At 41.3% G+C, this 17,676-nt stretch overlaps 1 protein-coding gene across 1 annotated transcript in view; it reads right to left on the reverse strand.

Moving 5' to 3' along the window:
• The window catches only part of LOC121869539, a 58,756-nt gene extending 43,762 nt beyond the window's left edge, over positions 1 to 14,994 (reverse strand). Inside the window, exon 1 of the mRNA XM_042370920.1 lies at positions 14,812 to 14,994. The gene's annotated coding sequence lies outside the window, so the exon portion shown is untranslated. The remainder of the gene's footprint in view (positions 1 to 14,811) is intronic.
• Positions 14,995 to 17,676: the final 2,682 nt, after the last annotated feature.

The raw sequence follows: 17,676 nt of genomic DNA on the forward strand, positions 1-17,676 counted from the left end.
AAGTGATAACCGTGGTAACATTTTGAGATGTTCTTATTACCACCATGCTATTGTACTATTCCAGATGTTACTAAATGTTACATAATACTTCCTTGAGATAAATGTATAGTATATATCAGGTGCCTCAAAGAGAGCTCAGGTTCTCAACTGGCTCAGCCATGTTAATATTGTTATTATTATCGACTCTGTATCTGTGTTTTTCTGGCTAAATAAACTATTTCATTCAATTAAATTCAATACAAAAAGGTAGATAAATTGATTAATGGCGAGAAAGGGATACCAGTGGCGGAATACACCCAACAATACTGTTTGAATGAAAAGGTCAGTACGTAGTTGTGGGAAGGTAAATATTTATATACATGCATGTTGAGTGGCTCTGAATAGTTGTATTAATGCTGGTTTGTTTTTACTCGGTGTTACATACGTGGGTTTTATTTTAAATGTTATAATATTTGTTTCTTGTCATTGGTCTCGCTAGTTCCCTCACTATGTCCCGGGTCCCCTGCCATCTGTTTGTTTTGGGATCATCTGACGTTTAGCACCCACAGCTTATTTCATCTGATGATTAAACACCTTAACGATACCTGGGGATTAGGTTAGGTTAGTTTAGTTTTGGTTAAGTTAGGTAAGATCAGCGTTGAGTTAGGTTAGGTTAGATTAAAATAGATTAGGTAAGGTTAGATAAATTTTGGTTTGATTAGGATTGGTTAGGTTAGCTTAGGTTAGGTTATGTCAGGATAGCTATAGTTACGTTAGATTAGGCTTGGTTAGATTATGTTAAGAGAGCTAAGGTTAGGTTTGGTTAGATTTAGATTAAATCAGGTTTGGTTAGTTTAGTTTAGGTTGGTTTAGGATAGGCTAGGGTGTTTAAGCATCAGGTGGAATGAACTGGGGCTAATCTAAAGGTAACCCCAGTCATCATTTGTCAGATACTAGAATCATTCTCTCACACACTACTAAGTCCTGTGAACCTTCCCTCATCAGTTCTCAAGGTCTTCCATGTGAGTCTGCCGCCCTTCAGGTGTAATTAACTAACTATAAAAAGTGAGTGAGTCATTAGCCAGATCCCTCAGATACGAAGGGCCGTGTAGTGGTGGCCGCTGTGGACGGAGTTATCATGTGGACGCTAATGAGAGGTAGAATGAGCGAGGCCTCACCTTACACGCTTCAACCCTGAAAGGTGAGAATGGATATGTAAGGTATATGACGGCACATAACTAGGTAGTGATGCACTTCTAACTGATGCCAGGGATCACGGGTATAAATATGATTTGATTTCCTGGTACGTAGTCATAATTTGCATTAATCTCAAATGAATCATGTTATAACATACATTAAAGTATAACTGAATTAACTGGATCACATGGAAACCCGTCAGGTGCTAATCTAATTTAATCTAACCTTACCCGTCCAGTAGAGTTTGAGTTTGGGTGTATAATCAGCAGGTGAAATAAACTTTGGGACCTAATCTTCGGGTAATCCATTTAATTTAACGTATAACGGCTTGATGATATACCGTATTACTTTAGCCATTAAAGTAATACGGTATATCGTAACAAAGAGGGACAGTAAATTTTATGGTATTCATTACATGAGTCGCGTGGGTGTAGCAGGTTGGTGGTGATACGGTGATGCGCTTCAAGTACCTGTAGCTGTGAAGGTCAGCAGAGGCGTCGAGACCCAGTGGGAGGCGAAGTTAAACATATATGTCCAGGGTCGTCTGGCCATCTGTGGTACAGTATTGACAGTGAAGGTAAGTGGTAGAAATAATAAATTAAAACTACCGACAATATATCCATGTCGCGATTATAACAGAAGCTAGTTTCTGTGTAGCGTGAGTCGAGGTACGCTGAAGGTCCTTAGGAGCTTTTTTTTATTCAAGACGAGATCTGAGCGAGGATGAGCATCAAATGTCAGCTAGGCTTCTGAGTCATCGAGCTGAGCGCCGATTAAATCCAGCGATTGTAAAGAGACAACATTTACTGTACACTCAACCCGGAAGAATTATTCTTTAAGGTAATGTATATATAGTTATCTTTTGTATTTTTTAACTGAAAGCCACATATCAGCATAGTGCCCGCACACAGTTGGATAGACTGGAAAGCGTGGCAGCTTTCCCAGGCACGACCTTGAGATGCCTATCAGCTAGCGTCTGGTGGTCGCGAACGCTTTATTGTGGTTGGCAGCTGTCAGGGAATTTCTGTACAGTAAAATATACGAGCTGCACTACGCAAAGTACTTAAAAATCTGGTTAAAATACGTAACCGAATACCATGCAATTTTACGTAATATTCCGTTGGTTCATGTCAGTGCTAGGAAAACACTTATATAACAAATCTTTGAGTACGGACCAACCGCACAACCGGCAAGTAAACTGAGTAGGGGCGAAGGGGATAACGTAAACGGAAAATTAGAATGCAGGGATGGAGGGAAGTGATAAAAATTTCAAGGCAAGACCATGAATATGTTACACCCATAGCTCCGGGCAGGGAGTGGGGGCTGTTGGGATACAAATTCGATTTAAGGACTTATTGATGGACCTTAGACTGCCTTTATGTACATTTGTGTATTTTCATTGAGACTCGAGGCCAGTCTGGTGATAGTGATGTGTGTGTGTTAGAATACTGTTACAACCAAAGGCTATAATAAGAAAGACAGGAAAGCAAGGCGAAAACCGCTTAAGCCACATAGCATACAGTTGGCCGCGGGATCAACAGTGTACAAGGCGCGCGTCGTCTGTTTGTTTACATCAGGGGTCCGCAACCTTCCTTTTTCCTGCCGCATGTAGCCGGGAATTGTTATACATGCGGCCGGCTGAACGGCGTTCAAAAATTCGGGCTATGCGGCCAGTAGTCTTAAAGGCGAGCATGGGATTTGTGCGACTTGCTGGTGGACGTTGACAGCTGCCACTCCACTGCAAACCATGACGTCATCCCGGGCTTAATCCACGCTGAGTGCTCCCTAGTTTTCTTTGCACAGCCCCAATTATTGGTAAGTTTTATACATAATAACACCATAAATTAATCGTGAATATATTTAGAACAAGGTAGTTTATATAACAATGAATTATTTACAGGACTGTAGTTGTAAAGTAGAAAAAAAAAGTGTGTTATCGCAACTCGTCTGTTGCTACCTCAAAACTGCACCAACTGATAGCTACTAGGCTACGCCCACTACCGCAGATATTTCAGATAACCGCTGGAATTACGATGGTCATGTACAGTCACGTTCAAGATTCTTCGAACACTGCTGGAGACAGCTGGCAACTCAAGGCCGTTTGTTAAAATTATGAATGAATGTAAAGGTGATAGGTGATTGGTTACTTAGTTCCCCGTTGCTTAATTAATGGTTGGGCTTTGTTGTTTCGCATTATATTATGCCTCTCTGCTAGTATATACTGTTAATTTGATTTTAAAATGGATAGAGCAATGACCCAACCTACTGTATATGAATTTATATTTAGCTAAATAAACATAAGTAAAAATCGGTAAGTATGTTAAAGAACATCATGCATCGGGCACAGCTGTGTGCAGGCTGTTTATGAGGTTGCCTGTTTATCATTAATTTATACTAATATTGTCTTCAAACGCTTAATCTAACCGATGCTAAACAAAACTTCTTTCTAAAGACGCTGATTTCTTGCAACACAAACTGCTGTTTTACTTCCCTGTGTGTGCGTGTGCGCATGTGGAGTGTGTGTGTGTGTGTGTCAGTCTGTGTTTGTATTTAATAATGACGTTGTTCAATTGAAGGTGATGGTAATTAATCTTACGAACCATCCGTCTGATGGTGTGAACTAGTACTGTAGCATGTGCCTAATACTTTTACGAGCCATTATCTAGCAATATCATTGTCATTCCAAGACTATGAATATTGTCAGCAGCAAATGGCATTTCTTTCGTTGAGTGACTTGTAGGGGTATCGAGATATTAATGTTGTCTAGCACTCAGGATGGAAGGAAACTCTAATGTGGTTTTCTTGTATAATATATAAGTTATATTATAGACAGTCTGGTGCTGGAGGTGCAGAATGAGAGTTGGTTGGTGAGGAAGCTCAGAGAAGGACAGCTGGTGGGTCGCCATGCTTGCTGGCGGGAGCGAGGGCCGCCAGGCAGGCGAGGAGAAGCGATCAGCAGCCAGGCAGCGGTGGAGGAGGAGGTGTTGCTTGTTGTAGAAGAATGGTCAGAATGAATCTCAATGGAGAGACAGAGCTTATATACCCAGCAGCAGCCGCTATGAGTCATGTTGGGAAAACCCAGAAAGTCGCCGGTGACTGGTTCCGTTGCTAAGATACGGTAACATCTGGTTGGTTGCCAGGGAAGGCGGCACATTGGAATGCGATACGCAGTTTGTAGGGGAGACGTCCACTACAGACTCTTTGCCCCCTAAATCCTTGTTTCTGACTTGTGTCGATTACGTCACGTTTAGTTTGGTGTCTTTAAAAAAATATATTCATTTTTTTCAAAAATGTGTATGATGTATTATAAATTTGTATCTTATTTATTTATTCGTTTATTTTTTATAAATGCATAATAAATATAAATATAACGCTGACGTTATTGGCACACTTGGCTGACTGCGTGTTAGTATGTGTAAACGTGACAAGACATGATTTGTCGATGCAGCGCTGCAGCAGCTAAGCAGCATTGTGTAATTCCGCAGTTCTGAGTTCAGTTCACTTACGACGTTGTCACGTTACACACAGTCTAAGCAGTCTTACAGTGTCAGCGACAGCAGCGTACGTTATCGCTTATTGATCAAGGTGCACACAAATAATTAAATGAACAAATGAAATTAAACATTAGTTTACAGTCAAGTTTCAACATACACTTTATAATCTTTATTTACTGTACGAAAAGACAGAAAGTATTAAACGAATCCAAAAACTATAGTACTGTATAGCATAGGCTATGTGTGTCGTGGTTAATGGCATGAAATCATCATCTGTATCCGTAATAAGCGGGATACCACAGGGCAGTGTATTGGGCCCGCTGCTGTTTGTTTACTTCATAAATGACATGCCTGGAGCTGTACATTCCTTCATACAAATGTTTGCTGACGACGCCAAGTTATTTCGGGAAATTAAGAACCAAGCGGACTGTGAAGAGCTGCAGAAGGATCTCAGTAAGCTTCAAGAATGGTCGAAGAAATGGCTGCCGAGTTTCACTGTCACGAATTGTAAGAGGATGCACCTGGGACGTTGTGAGAGGGTGAATCAAGCAACAAAATTATTTGGTCTTATAAGAAGGTCTTTCAGATATGTAGACTGTCCGTCCCTCGTAACGATCTTCAAGAGTGAGGTGCTTCCCCGCCTGGAGATATGTTAGGGACTGTCAGTTGATTGAAAATGCCCAAAGGAGGGCCATCAAACTGGTGCCTGCAATTGCTTAGCTTATACTACAGACGGGAAAGGGGGGGCCCTAATTGAGGTGTATAAACATCTCAAAGGGTACTACTCAGTCGAGTGTCCATACCTGGAGCTGGCGAACTCTCGTCCCGCAAGCCACTTTCAAGGAGGACGACTCGACTCATAGGTGATTGGACCTGTCTCCAGGCCCCTCACCGCCAGAGCCAGCCAGCCAGCCTTGTTTCTACTGTTGACGACCGTACCACAACTCGACCTCTCTGATTATTACTGGACGTCCCAGGAATCCCGTTTGGGGCAGCGCCCTTTGTGGGCCTCCACCTTTGGATAACGACCACGAACGTCACCGGACTACCTCACGAGCGTTCAGGATTGTCGTTTCCATGTATCCGTCTTATCCACCCAAACAAATGCTCCAGACAATCTTGATTTAGTTTTCTAGTTAGAATGAATTCAAGATTAAAAGACTTCTGGAGCATTTTGTACAACCCTATAAGTGACCGAGATGATAATACTACCCCTTTCTGAAACTTATAAAGGCCTTTCAACAGTCGGTTTTTTTTACTCTCATTGTTGTCACCACTTCAATCATTCTATGCAGAACATTTAATTGGTCACATAAATTAATTCCAAATGCATTAAATGATTGTTTTTCACCAAATTTATGAGAAGAATTCATAATGTCAAGCCATTCGTCCACCAGATTTATGAAGCCAGCAGTTTCCTTCCAATTTCTACTCTCCAGTAGTCCTCTTTCTCCAAGATATTCCAGTGAGCCAGAGCATGTTTTTGACAACAATTGGACTGCATATTTAACCCGTTGTCGTTACTGACCCCATACATTTAAATGCATTTCACTTAGTTTGTATGCTAAACCATACTCTGTCTTACTTGCTGTTATCATTTCCCGAATAGAAGAATCAGATATAAAGCTTCTACCCTTTAGGTAACATCCTGAATCAAGAAAATTATCCCTAATTAATTATATCAAATGTGGCCCGTCTGCAAACACAAATATATCCCGATCAGCACTCCGGTTTTTGAAAGTTTTTTCTTTCTTTCCACGGGATCAATGTCAAATTCTTTCCATATCCCAAGGTTACTAGACCCTAAGTCGTGCACCATTGCAACGACAGGGTAACCATGCTCAAGCTCTTCTATTAAAGTTAACAAGATCTTTTGTATATATGGGACATCAAAGTCATAAAAAAATTGGTTGCTTCCAATTGCCTATCAGTCCGCTTAGCATGACAACCTGGACTTTCTCATGAGGTTTATATAGGATATCTTTATCTTTGCCATAACTCCATTCACTCGCAATGGCCATTTCATCTAATGATATCACAGCTAACCTTTCAAATGGACTAAATGTGTCAGACGTTAACTTCATGAGTGACAGCACAGAGTGTAAGATGCCAGATTCGCATGCAAAATTCTTGGCTCGTTCATTAAGCGTTGTTTTACTCGGCAAAGGAATTCCTTTTTCAGTTTTCAGATATTCATAACATTTGGGACTCATGATTCTCAAAGTTAAAGCCTCAGACAGTGGTGTGTACACTCAAATGGCCCGGTTAAGACTGGGATCAACTTGTCAAGTACAAGGAGACGCAGGCAGAGTGGTTCACCTGACGTCATCACTCCCGCCCGCCTCTGACCTCACCTGCGGTTGGCCTGTGCATGGCAGCTCCTGTCGAGAGTTACTACCACTCTCTATCATCCATGAATCTATCTAGCCTCCTTTTGAAACTTTCCAGCGTTCCAGCACTTAATACAAAGTTGCTAAGCTTGTTCCACTCGTCCACCACCCTATTTGTGATCCAGTTTCTTCCTATCTCCCTCCTAAACCTAAACTTATCCAACTAAATCCGTTGCTCCGAGTCCTATCCTGCTCGGATATTATCAGAACTTTATCTATATTCCCTTTATTGATTCTTTTCACCCACTTAAATACTTCTATCATATCTCCCCGCACTCTTCGTCTTTCTAGGGAATGCAAGTTAAGTTTCTTTAACCTATCCTGATATGGAAGGTTTCTAAGTCCCGGAATCATTTTCGTCATTCTTCGCTGCACCGACTCTAGTGAGTTGATATCCATTCTATAATAAGGGCACCAGAACTGAACCGCATAATCGAGGTGCGGCCTGACTAGCGCAAGATATAGTTGCAATAAGACCTCTGCACTCTTATTACTTACACTTCTAGATATAAAACCCAATACTCTGTTTGCCTTATTTCGAACATTAACGCACTGTTTTCTAGGCCGTAGGTCCGGGCTTACAAGTACCCCCAGGTCTCTTTCACAAGTCGACTTCTCTAGGTTGATGTTGTTAAGGCTGTATACATTGTCAGTATTTGTTCTTCCAATATTAAGTACGCTGCACTTTCTGGTGTTGAATTTCTTTTGCCATTTTTCAGACCACCCCTGCAGTTTATTTAGATCCTCCTGTAATGCATTTGCATCCTGCCCTGAATTAATCTGCCGCCCTATTTTGGTGTCATCCGCAAACTTGCTTATGTCACTGCTGATCCCAGTATCTAGATCGTTTATGTAGATTATGAAAAAGAGTGGGCCTAGTACTGACCCCTGGGGAACCCCACTGGTTACACGGCCCCACTCAGATTTAACACCATCTACGCTGACCCTCTGCGTTCTATTGGTGAGCCATGATTTTATCCAATTTAAAACTTTCCCCTCGATACCATGAGCCTTAATTTTTCTCAGAAGCCTCTGATGCGGTACTCTGTCGAATGCTTTGCTAAAGTCTAAGTAAATAACATCGTATTTTCGTCATTATCTACTACCTCGAAGACTTTCCTAAAAAACGTCAGCAGATTTGTTAGACAAGAATTTCCCTTTGTAAACCCATGTTGAGAGTCGTAGATTAATTTGCTTTTCTCTAGATGCGATCGGATGCTATCTGCTATAATTGATTCAAGAAATTTCCCCACTACTGACGTCAAACTGATTGGCCGGTAATTCGACGCTGATGCTGTGTCTCCCTTTTTGAATATGGGTACTACATTTGCCTGTTTCCACAAGTCTTGCGCAACTCTGGTGTCTAATGATTTTGTAAATAAATTTACAAGGGGTCCGCTAATCTGTTCCCTACACTCTTTCAAGACTCGAGGGAAAATTTCATCCGGCCCTGGGGACTTTGTCTTCTTTAGTTTATTTATCCTCTGAAGAACATCCTCTTTTCTGATAGTGATATTCTTTAATTTCTCTTCTTCCTTTCCCCTAAATATCAGTTCCACCTCTGGAATTTCCTCGCGAATTTCTTCTGTGAAAATTGATAAGAAGTAGTTGTTCAATGCTTTGCTTATTTCTTCACTGCAGTTCATCACTTCTCCCCTCCCTGACTTTAAAGACCCAACTTTGTCCTTGACTTTTGTTCTATATACCTGGAAAAATCCCTTGGGATTCGCCTTAGTTTCTCTTGCTATTTTGATTTCATGTCTCTCTTTGCTTTCCTTACATTTTTCTTAACATTCCTAGATAGTTCATTATACCTATTTCTGAGCTGCTCCTCCCCTCCCTTTAATTTCTTATAAATTCCTTTCTTTATTCCTATGTCATGTTTAAGTTTTCTGGTTATCCACCTTGGCTCATTCTTATTTGACATAATTTTTCTGTATGGTATATTTTGTTCTTGTGCTTTATGTAGTATACTAGTGAATATATTATAGTCATGATCAATTGTTGTGTCATCTATGACCTCACCCCTTCCTACTGGGGACTGACGTGATTGTTCCCAGGTGACCTCACCTAGGTACCTTCTTAATCCCTGATAATCCGCCAACCGAAAGTTTGGGACTCTGACCATATTGTCATTGTTTTTCGTTTCCCAATTTAGGGTGAACCTGATTTCTCTGTGATCACTGTTACCTAGTTCTTCCCCTATTGTGATATCTCTGATAATATTTTCTTTATTTGTTAATACTAGGTCTAATATATTGTCACCTCTAGTAGGTTCTGTAATTAGTTGTTTCAAAAAATTGTCCTGTACTGTGTCTAGGAAGTCTTCAGATTCATAGTCACCTACAATGTTGTCCCAGTCAATATTTCTGAAGTTGAAATCCCCCATAATGCATAGGTTGTTATATTTTGCTGCCCTACTCATTTCCTGCCATATGGGCTGAGCTGCTTCTTTGCCCAGACTTGGGGGCCTGTAAATCATTCCCATAATTAGTTTTTCTCTTCCTTCCGTGATTTCTACCCATACAGACACGGGCGGAGTGAGTGACCCACACTCCCGCTGGAGGGTGGCTATTGGTTGGCAGTACTGACGTGGTTTGGGGTCTTTCTCTCTCACTAAAATTCTCCTTTTCTTACCCTGGCCGAGGCACCTGCTTTATTTAAATAGTCGTGCTAGAGCCCCTCCAGTGGAGCACACCTCACAACATATGGCCATGTCCTGCCCCATCAAAAAGATCATCATCAAGTACAAACAAGAGCAGGAAGACCAACGAGAAAAGATGACAGACCAAAGCACATATGCTGAAATAGCAAAGCGGGCCATGAAAGAGGCAACACAGCCAACTACTGACACCATAATCAAATTAAGTGACACTGATAATTTCAAGGTAATGGTGAGCATGCTACATGCTCACCATCATAACATCATAGCCCCAGGATCATATGCCGACGAACTCAATAGGATGCTTTAAATAAACAACATGCCACAAATGAACTTCCCTGAAAACCCAAACTCAGCAAACTTGTTACACGCCACCAGCACCCCAGAGCTTACAAAACACTTCAGACAACGATTAAGCACCCCAAGGACACAACATCACCAACAGACCAGGATAACATACCGGAAAAAGCGGAGCGACCTGGAGATTTGACTGAGAGGGCGAGACCCAAGACTGACACAAGGAACGGGGGCGAAAAAGGAAATTAGCGGCCAAGAACAATGAAAATGAAATGGAAATAGACTTCAAACCACAAGAATACCATACCCACCACACAGAAAACCCACTGGAAAGTTTATCGAAGACTTAGTAACAGCTAACGAAATAGTGTGGCAATACACAGACGAATGGTATGGCAAAGAAACGGTATGGAACAAGATTAAAAAAGACCAAATAAAATTCGGCACAAAACATTTTATTGCAATCACGGCAGCTGAACTCAAAAGGAAATCATCGGGACTCAACGAAATGAGATCACCCCCTCAACTTCAACCTTCCAAGAAAAAGAAATAATGAACCATCTACAACTGAAAACACTTAAAATCCTACAACACAATGTCCGCGATTGGCACACATGCAAAATATCGCTTTGTAACATTTACAATGAAAACAATCCAGATATAATACTAATAAGTGCACACTGCGAACCCGAGAACAACACAATCAAAATATTTAACTACGACACCCACTACCCACCAGTCGAACAAAAGTGGAGAAAAACATGACGTAGTTCCCGTAGCGGTGAAAAAAGGTATCAAACACATACTAATAGACATAGACAACTTTAACAGCGAATTCCTTGCCATTAAAGTACAGACAACAGGGCGAAATAATAATCGCAACAACATACCTACCCCCAAGAAGGCGTCCACTTGAGATAGGGACTATCGTCTTGTCGTCACGAGGTGTTGCCACACTACGGTGAATTATGTTTAACTTACTTAAATGTTATTTGAGTAAAAAAAAAAAATTGTATGTCGAGCCGGGATGACATTTAAATATATCACTTGACATATAATATTGCTCACGAGAATATATACGGTATATAGTCTGTTGCCGGAGAATGACACTTAGAAACTTTCTCTGTTACTTGGGTTACAGTGACGTCGGCTTCTTGCAGTTAGTTACACTGCTTCACTGGTTCAGTTAATGGTTCTCTCTTTTCACTGCCACCTTTATATATAAGCTTTGGGTAGAGTTCCCTTAACTTGGCTTATATATAAATAAGTTGAGGGGTTAAGTTACAAACCCAAATGGTCTTTTCTTCATTTATTTGTAAAACTATATTGGTCACAGTCTATTAGTAGATGCACCGTAATTAACACTGTAAGCTATGAGCGTTAGTTATGGACGGGGGCTCAGCTTGACTGAGTCAGGTCACCGTCAAATTCTCGTGAGCTTCAAGTGAGGACTGGTCCTGTGAGGAGAGGTGCTTCTGAAGGAGAGGCCGGGCTAACCCTACATTCTCAAGGTCGGCCTACTGATAGAGGAATTTCCCCTCACGTTTACAGCACATGGCAGTTCACAGCTTATGGAAAATTACAACTGGGTGATTGGATAATATAAACTAAATGTATTAACCCAAATTTATATAATTGTTATTGCCATGAGGCAGGGGCTAATACAAATTCACCCTTTGAGTACGATAATTTAAAAAGGAGGAATTGCATGAGAAAAATACTCGTATGAAAATTTAAGATTGTTTGAACGATTTTCCTTTTTCATGAATATTCAGATATTTATTTGATGACTATCACTGTAGTTCTGAAGCGACAGATCTCACGTTCGACTGTGGGCCGCAGACCTCAGTAAATGACACTAATCAAAACGAAAGACGTCTCCGTATCTATACTTACATATTCAATATATGCAGTAAAATATTGTTGAAATTAATAAAACGAGTATGTGTAATATATATATATATATATATAGCATATACCTAAGATCCCTTGCACCTACAGTGATTTACTTGCATATATATATATATATATATATATATATATATATATATATATATATATATATATATATATATATATATATATATATATATATATATATATATATATATATATATATATATATATATATATATATATATATATATATATAATATATATATATATAACACTGGTCTACAAATTTTTTTTTTCTGGCATGAAACCTTTTAACTGTTTTTTACTAACTTTAAGGTGCTGAATCCAAATCTGATCTCAGATTTGCTCCATCACGTAACGTGCCAGAATTTACTGAGCTACCAGAGATTGAGGATATAGACCAGAATTCACCTGTTTCTACTGATGAAGATGAAGAGACTGATCTTTTCAAGCCATCTGGTGAAGATTGTGAAAAGCCAACGTTGTTTACTCAGTCAGAATTGAATGATCTGGTCAGAGATCTAAATTTGCCAAAACAGTCTGCTGAATTGTTAGCTTCCAGGCTTCAAGAGAAACGACTCTTAAAACCTGGCACGAGTGTCTCCTTTTATCGCAACAGAGAAGAGCAACTGCGGAAGTACTTTCATTCATATGACCAGCTTGTTTTTTGTAATGATGTAGAAGGACTTCTTCTCTCCATGGGACTACCAGCATATGATAGTAAGGATTGGAGACTTTTTATTGACAGTTCTAAAAGGAGCTTGAAATGTGTTCTTCTTCATAACGGAAACAAGTATGGTTCAATTCCAATCGGACATTCTGTACAAATTAAAGAAGAGTATGAAAACATTAAGACTGTTCTAGAGAGGTTGCAATACCATGCTCATGAATGGTTAATTTGTGTGGACTTGAAAATGGTAAACTTTCTATTGGGCCAGCAAGGAGGGTACACAAAATACCCCTGTTTTCTGTGCTACTGGGACAGCAGGGCTACAGCAGACCATTGGGTGAAAAAGAATTGGCCACCAAGACATAGTTTGACGCCTGGTGACAAGAATATCATTAACGATCCTCTGGTTGACAGGAAAAACATTGTCCTTCCTCCTCTGCACATAAAACTTGGTATCATGAAGCAATTCGTCAAGGCTCTTGATCATAGTGGAGAGTGTTTCAGATATATATGCTCAACCTTTCCAAGTCTTAGCGACGAGAAGAAAAAGGCAGGGATTTTTGATGGACCTCAAATAAGAACACTACTCAGAGATCCACACTTCCTTGCAACAATGACTGAGGCACAGGCAAGAACTTGGAATGCTTTCTCTAATGTGGTGCGGAACTTCTTAGGGAACAAGAAAGCGGACAACTATCAAGAAATTGTGGAAGAGCTGCTCTTGAGTTTACAAGCACTTGGATGCAGAATGAGTATCAAGGTTCACTACTTACACAGTCACTTGGACGAGTTTCCAGAAAATCTGGGAGAAGTGAGCGAGGAGCAAGGGGAGCGCTTTCATCAAGACATTAAAGTAATGGAAGAACGTTACCAAGGTCGATGGGACTCGAACATGATGGCGGACTACTGCTGGAGTTTGATGAGAGACATTCCAGAAGCTGTACATAAGAGATCGGCCAAAAAGAGGAAGTTTATGTAACTGTAACTTGATCTTAATACTTGCACTATTTCTACCGTACATTAATTGTTTTTTTCACCCTTCAATGTTACATTTAAATATTATATGTGCATTAACTTTCCAATTTGATATTAACAATTTTTGGTTATAGAAAAATACAAATTATAATGCTGAAAAAATTTATGTATACATGTTTAAACCGTCAATTTTGATCCAAAAGTTTACGTTTCCCAGCAAAAGTGCAATATGGTATATCTCAAAAACCTGATGTGAAAGACAAAAACCAAAGTCATATTTGGATTCTGCACCCCAAATTTACTTAAAATCCGTTTAAAAACCTTGTGCCAGAAAAATTGTGTTGACCGGTGTAATCAACGACCTCACCAGCCAGGACTCGAACCCTGGACCTAATGCGTGGAACCAGGGAACGCTACCTTTAGTGCTCTTGTGGTATGGTCTGTAGCGTTCCCTGGTTCCACGCATTAGGTCCAGGGTTCGAGTCCTGGCTGGTGAGGTCGTTGATTATATGTTCAAAGTCCGCGTGTTATATGGACTAAAAATGAAATATATATATACTGTATATATATATATATATTTGTGATCACTCGAAGATTAGCCCCAACTTATTTCACCTGATGATTAAATACCCTGATGCTACATGGAGTTAGGATAGGTTAGGTTAGGTTAGGTTAGGTTAGTGTTACATTAAGTTAGGAGAGGTTAGGTTAAGTTAGGTGAGGTTAGCGTTAGGTAAAGTTATGTTTGGTTAGCGGAATGTAAATTTATGTAGGTTAGCGTTAGGTAAAGTTGTGTCAGGTTAGCTGTAGGTAAAGTTATGTTTGGTTAGCGTCAGGTAAATTTGTGTCAGGTTAGCGGTAGGTAAAGTTATGTTTGGTTAGCGTCAGGTAAAGTTGTGTCAGGTTAGCTGTAGGTAAAGTTATGTTTGGTTAGCGTCAGGTAAAGTTGTGTCAGGTTAGCGGTAGGTAAAGTTATGTTTGGTTAGCGTTAGGTAAAGTAATGTTAGATTTGCGTTAGGATGATTATTCTTAAGGTGAAAAAGCTTCAGATGATCTTATATTTGTACACATCTTTTCGCTCTCTGAACATAGGACACTACACCGCACCTCTTACTTACGGATACACATGAGGTACCTTAAAACAGTTATTTCAACTCACTTATAAATGCACACAAGTTCATTTATAAGTATTTCCAAGTAAATATAATTTAACATGATATAATAACTTACTGCAGTAACGCTGTGGTAGTGTTGGTAACGTCACAGTGGCAGTAGAGGTATACAGTATAGTGCGTAATGGTTGTTGGTTGCGCTGGTAATGTCGATGATGGCGAACGTCCGACCTGTACGGTGATGCTGGTAGAACTGGAGGTAATGGTAGTTGTGGCAGAAGTGGTGGTAGTGATGGGTGGGTGGTAGTTGGTGGTTAGGGTAGAGACGTGAGTGAGTGGGGAGTGAGAATGTGTGCAGTCTCAGTGGGTAAGGCTGACCCTCGGCCCGCCCACTGACAACATCCCTCCCACTTCCACCTGAAGATGTATCGTCTCTTCCCTCCCACCCTCCCTTCCTCCCCACACCCTTCAGTGAGAAGTGATACCTCTGTGCCAAGACCTGACTGAATTACTCAGAATAGGCAAACTGTACTACAAGCTTTGCCAATAAATTTGTTAAACTTAAAAACACCCTTCCCTCCGTTTCTTCTTCTGCCCACCTCTTCCTCCTTTCCCATCCAACCTTCTCGCCCCTCTCTTTCCTTATGTCTTTGTCTTCTCTCTCCACCCTCACTCCCTCTTTTAAACCCTCCCTCTTCTCTTCCTCTTTCTTTCCTTCTCTTCCTCCCTGCTTTCTCCCCTTCTCTCCTTCTCTTCCTCCCCCTTCCCTCCCTCCCCAGATTCTATATCCACCCGTCAATCCCATTCTTTATTCTCTTCCCTTCCTCCCACCTAAACACCCTCCTCCCCCCACTGTCTGTTTCTCCCCCCTTTCCCCTGTCCTTCTACACCACAATGACCTTGAAGGGGAGGGAGGGGGTGGAGGGGAGGAGTGTAGGGGAGGCGGTTGAGGAGAGGTGAGGGGGGGGAGTAGAGGGTTGAAGGGAGGAAGTAGAGGGTTGAAGGAGAGGATAAAGGGTGTGGTGTGGTGAGTATGAGGAAGAGGTGACCAGTGAACGTGAATGTAAATATTATGTAATATGTGCATTTACACTTGTGTTCGTAGATTACATACTTACATACACATTTCCGTGTACACATGCTTTCAGAGTAACCCACGTGTACATATTTACCTGTACATATTTATTTAGTTAATGGCCACCCACTAGAGGTGGTGTACAGTAGAATCCCTCCATTGTTCTTGATAACTTTGTCAAGGGCTACTTTGAAGCCCAGTACTGTTTGTGATTTCACAGTTTGGGCTGGTGGACCGTTCCATAGGTCTACCACCTTCTGTGTGAAGAAGTATTTCCTTATCTTCGATCTGTATGATTAACTTCACAAGCTTATAGTTATGTCCCCTCGTGTTGGTGATGCGTGACATCACAAAGAAATGTCTCGGGTTCACGTTTTTCAAACCTTTCACGATTTTGACTATTTCGGTGAGATGTGCCAATTATGCCTTATCTGAAGGGTTGTTAGTCCTAAGGCCCGCAGTCTGCTTGGATAATTGAGGTGACTTAGTTCCGGAATCATCTCAGTCGCTTTGTGTTGCACCTTTTCTATGGATGTTAGGTCTTTCTGGAGGTAGGGTTTCCATGCCTGTGTATAGTAATCCAGGCTGGGACGTATATGATATTTTTTCAATTGAAAGAACATTTTCCTATCTACGTGTTCGAAGGTACACTTAATAATTACAAATTCTCGATTTACTTTTCTCACTGTGCTCCCACGAGTTGCGTCGCCTTCAGTGAATGATTTATCACAACGCAAAAAAAAAAAAAATCCTCGACAGTATCCAGGAAAGTGTAATTAATAGAATGAACAGTCTTAAAACACACACACACACACACACACACACACACACACACACACACACACACACACACACACACACACACACACACACACACACACACACACGCCAACAAACTCCTGAAATTTAAATCCAAACGCTCCACGACCCCAATTGACCTCCCAATCAAAATATACAAGGAGTTTGCAGTCGAACTTGCCACCCCCCTCTGTTCTATTATTAATGCATCCCTCAGACAAAGCAAATGCCCTAATGAATGGGAAACCGCATTTGTCACCCCCATCCCCAAGGTCACCACCCCACAGTCCCCTAACGACCTCAGGTCAGTTGCCATTACCCCCATACCCACCCAGTCTACTTTGTGAGGACTTTGTTTTTGAGTGGGTATTTGCCAGTATCTATCAGTCAATTGATCCACAGCAATTTGGCAATATGAGGACCTCCTCTACATCACACTGCTTGGTGAGCTTTCTGGATTTTCTGCACAAAAACTTGCAGAAACGTAAGGCATCACTGGCCATTGCCCTTGTGGACTTCAGGAAGGCCTTTGACCTTGTTGATCACTGCACTGTTATCAACAAGGCTATTGCACTAGGGCTGCCCACCAACCTGGTCTCATGGCTCACTAATTTCTTGAGTGGACGTCGCCAGGCAGTAAGGTATCAGGGCTTGGGCTCCACATTCCAACACCTCACCTGCGGTGTTCCCCAGGGAACCAAGATGGGACCACTGTGCTTCCTCATCCTGATCAACGACGCTCTATCGGACACTCCTCACAGGTGGAAGTACGTGGATGACTGCACTGTGGGGGTTTCAGTGGACAACACCGCAAAAGACTACTCATCGCTACAAGGCACCCTGGACAGGCTACAGGCATGGACTACAGAGAACAAGGTCACCATCAACCACACCAAAACCGTAGTCATGCACATCAATACTGCCACCACTCCAGTGCAAGCCCCAGCAGTCACAGTGGGTGCCCATCCTCTACAGCTGGTGCAGTCTGCCAAACTCCTGGGTGTAACTATAGACAACAAACTTGACTGGAAGGCCCATGTAAATAACACAGTCAAGGCAGCCTCATACCGTCTCTACATGCTACGACGACTTAGGTCACTTGAGACACCA

This window comes from Homarus americanus, unplaced genomic scaffold (assembly GCF_018991925.1).
Source record: "Homarus americanus isolate GMGI-L3 unplaced genomic scaffold, GMGI_Hamer_2.0 scaffold32583, whole genome shotgun sequence".
In the NCBI taxonomy this organism is placed as follows: Eukaryota; Metazoa; Arthropoda; class Malacostraca; order Decapoda; family Nephropidae; genus Homarus; species Homarus americanus.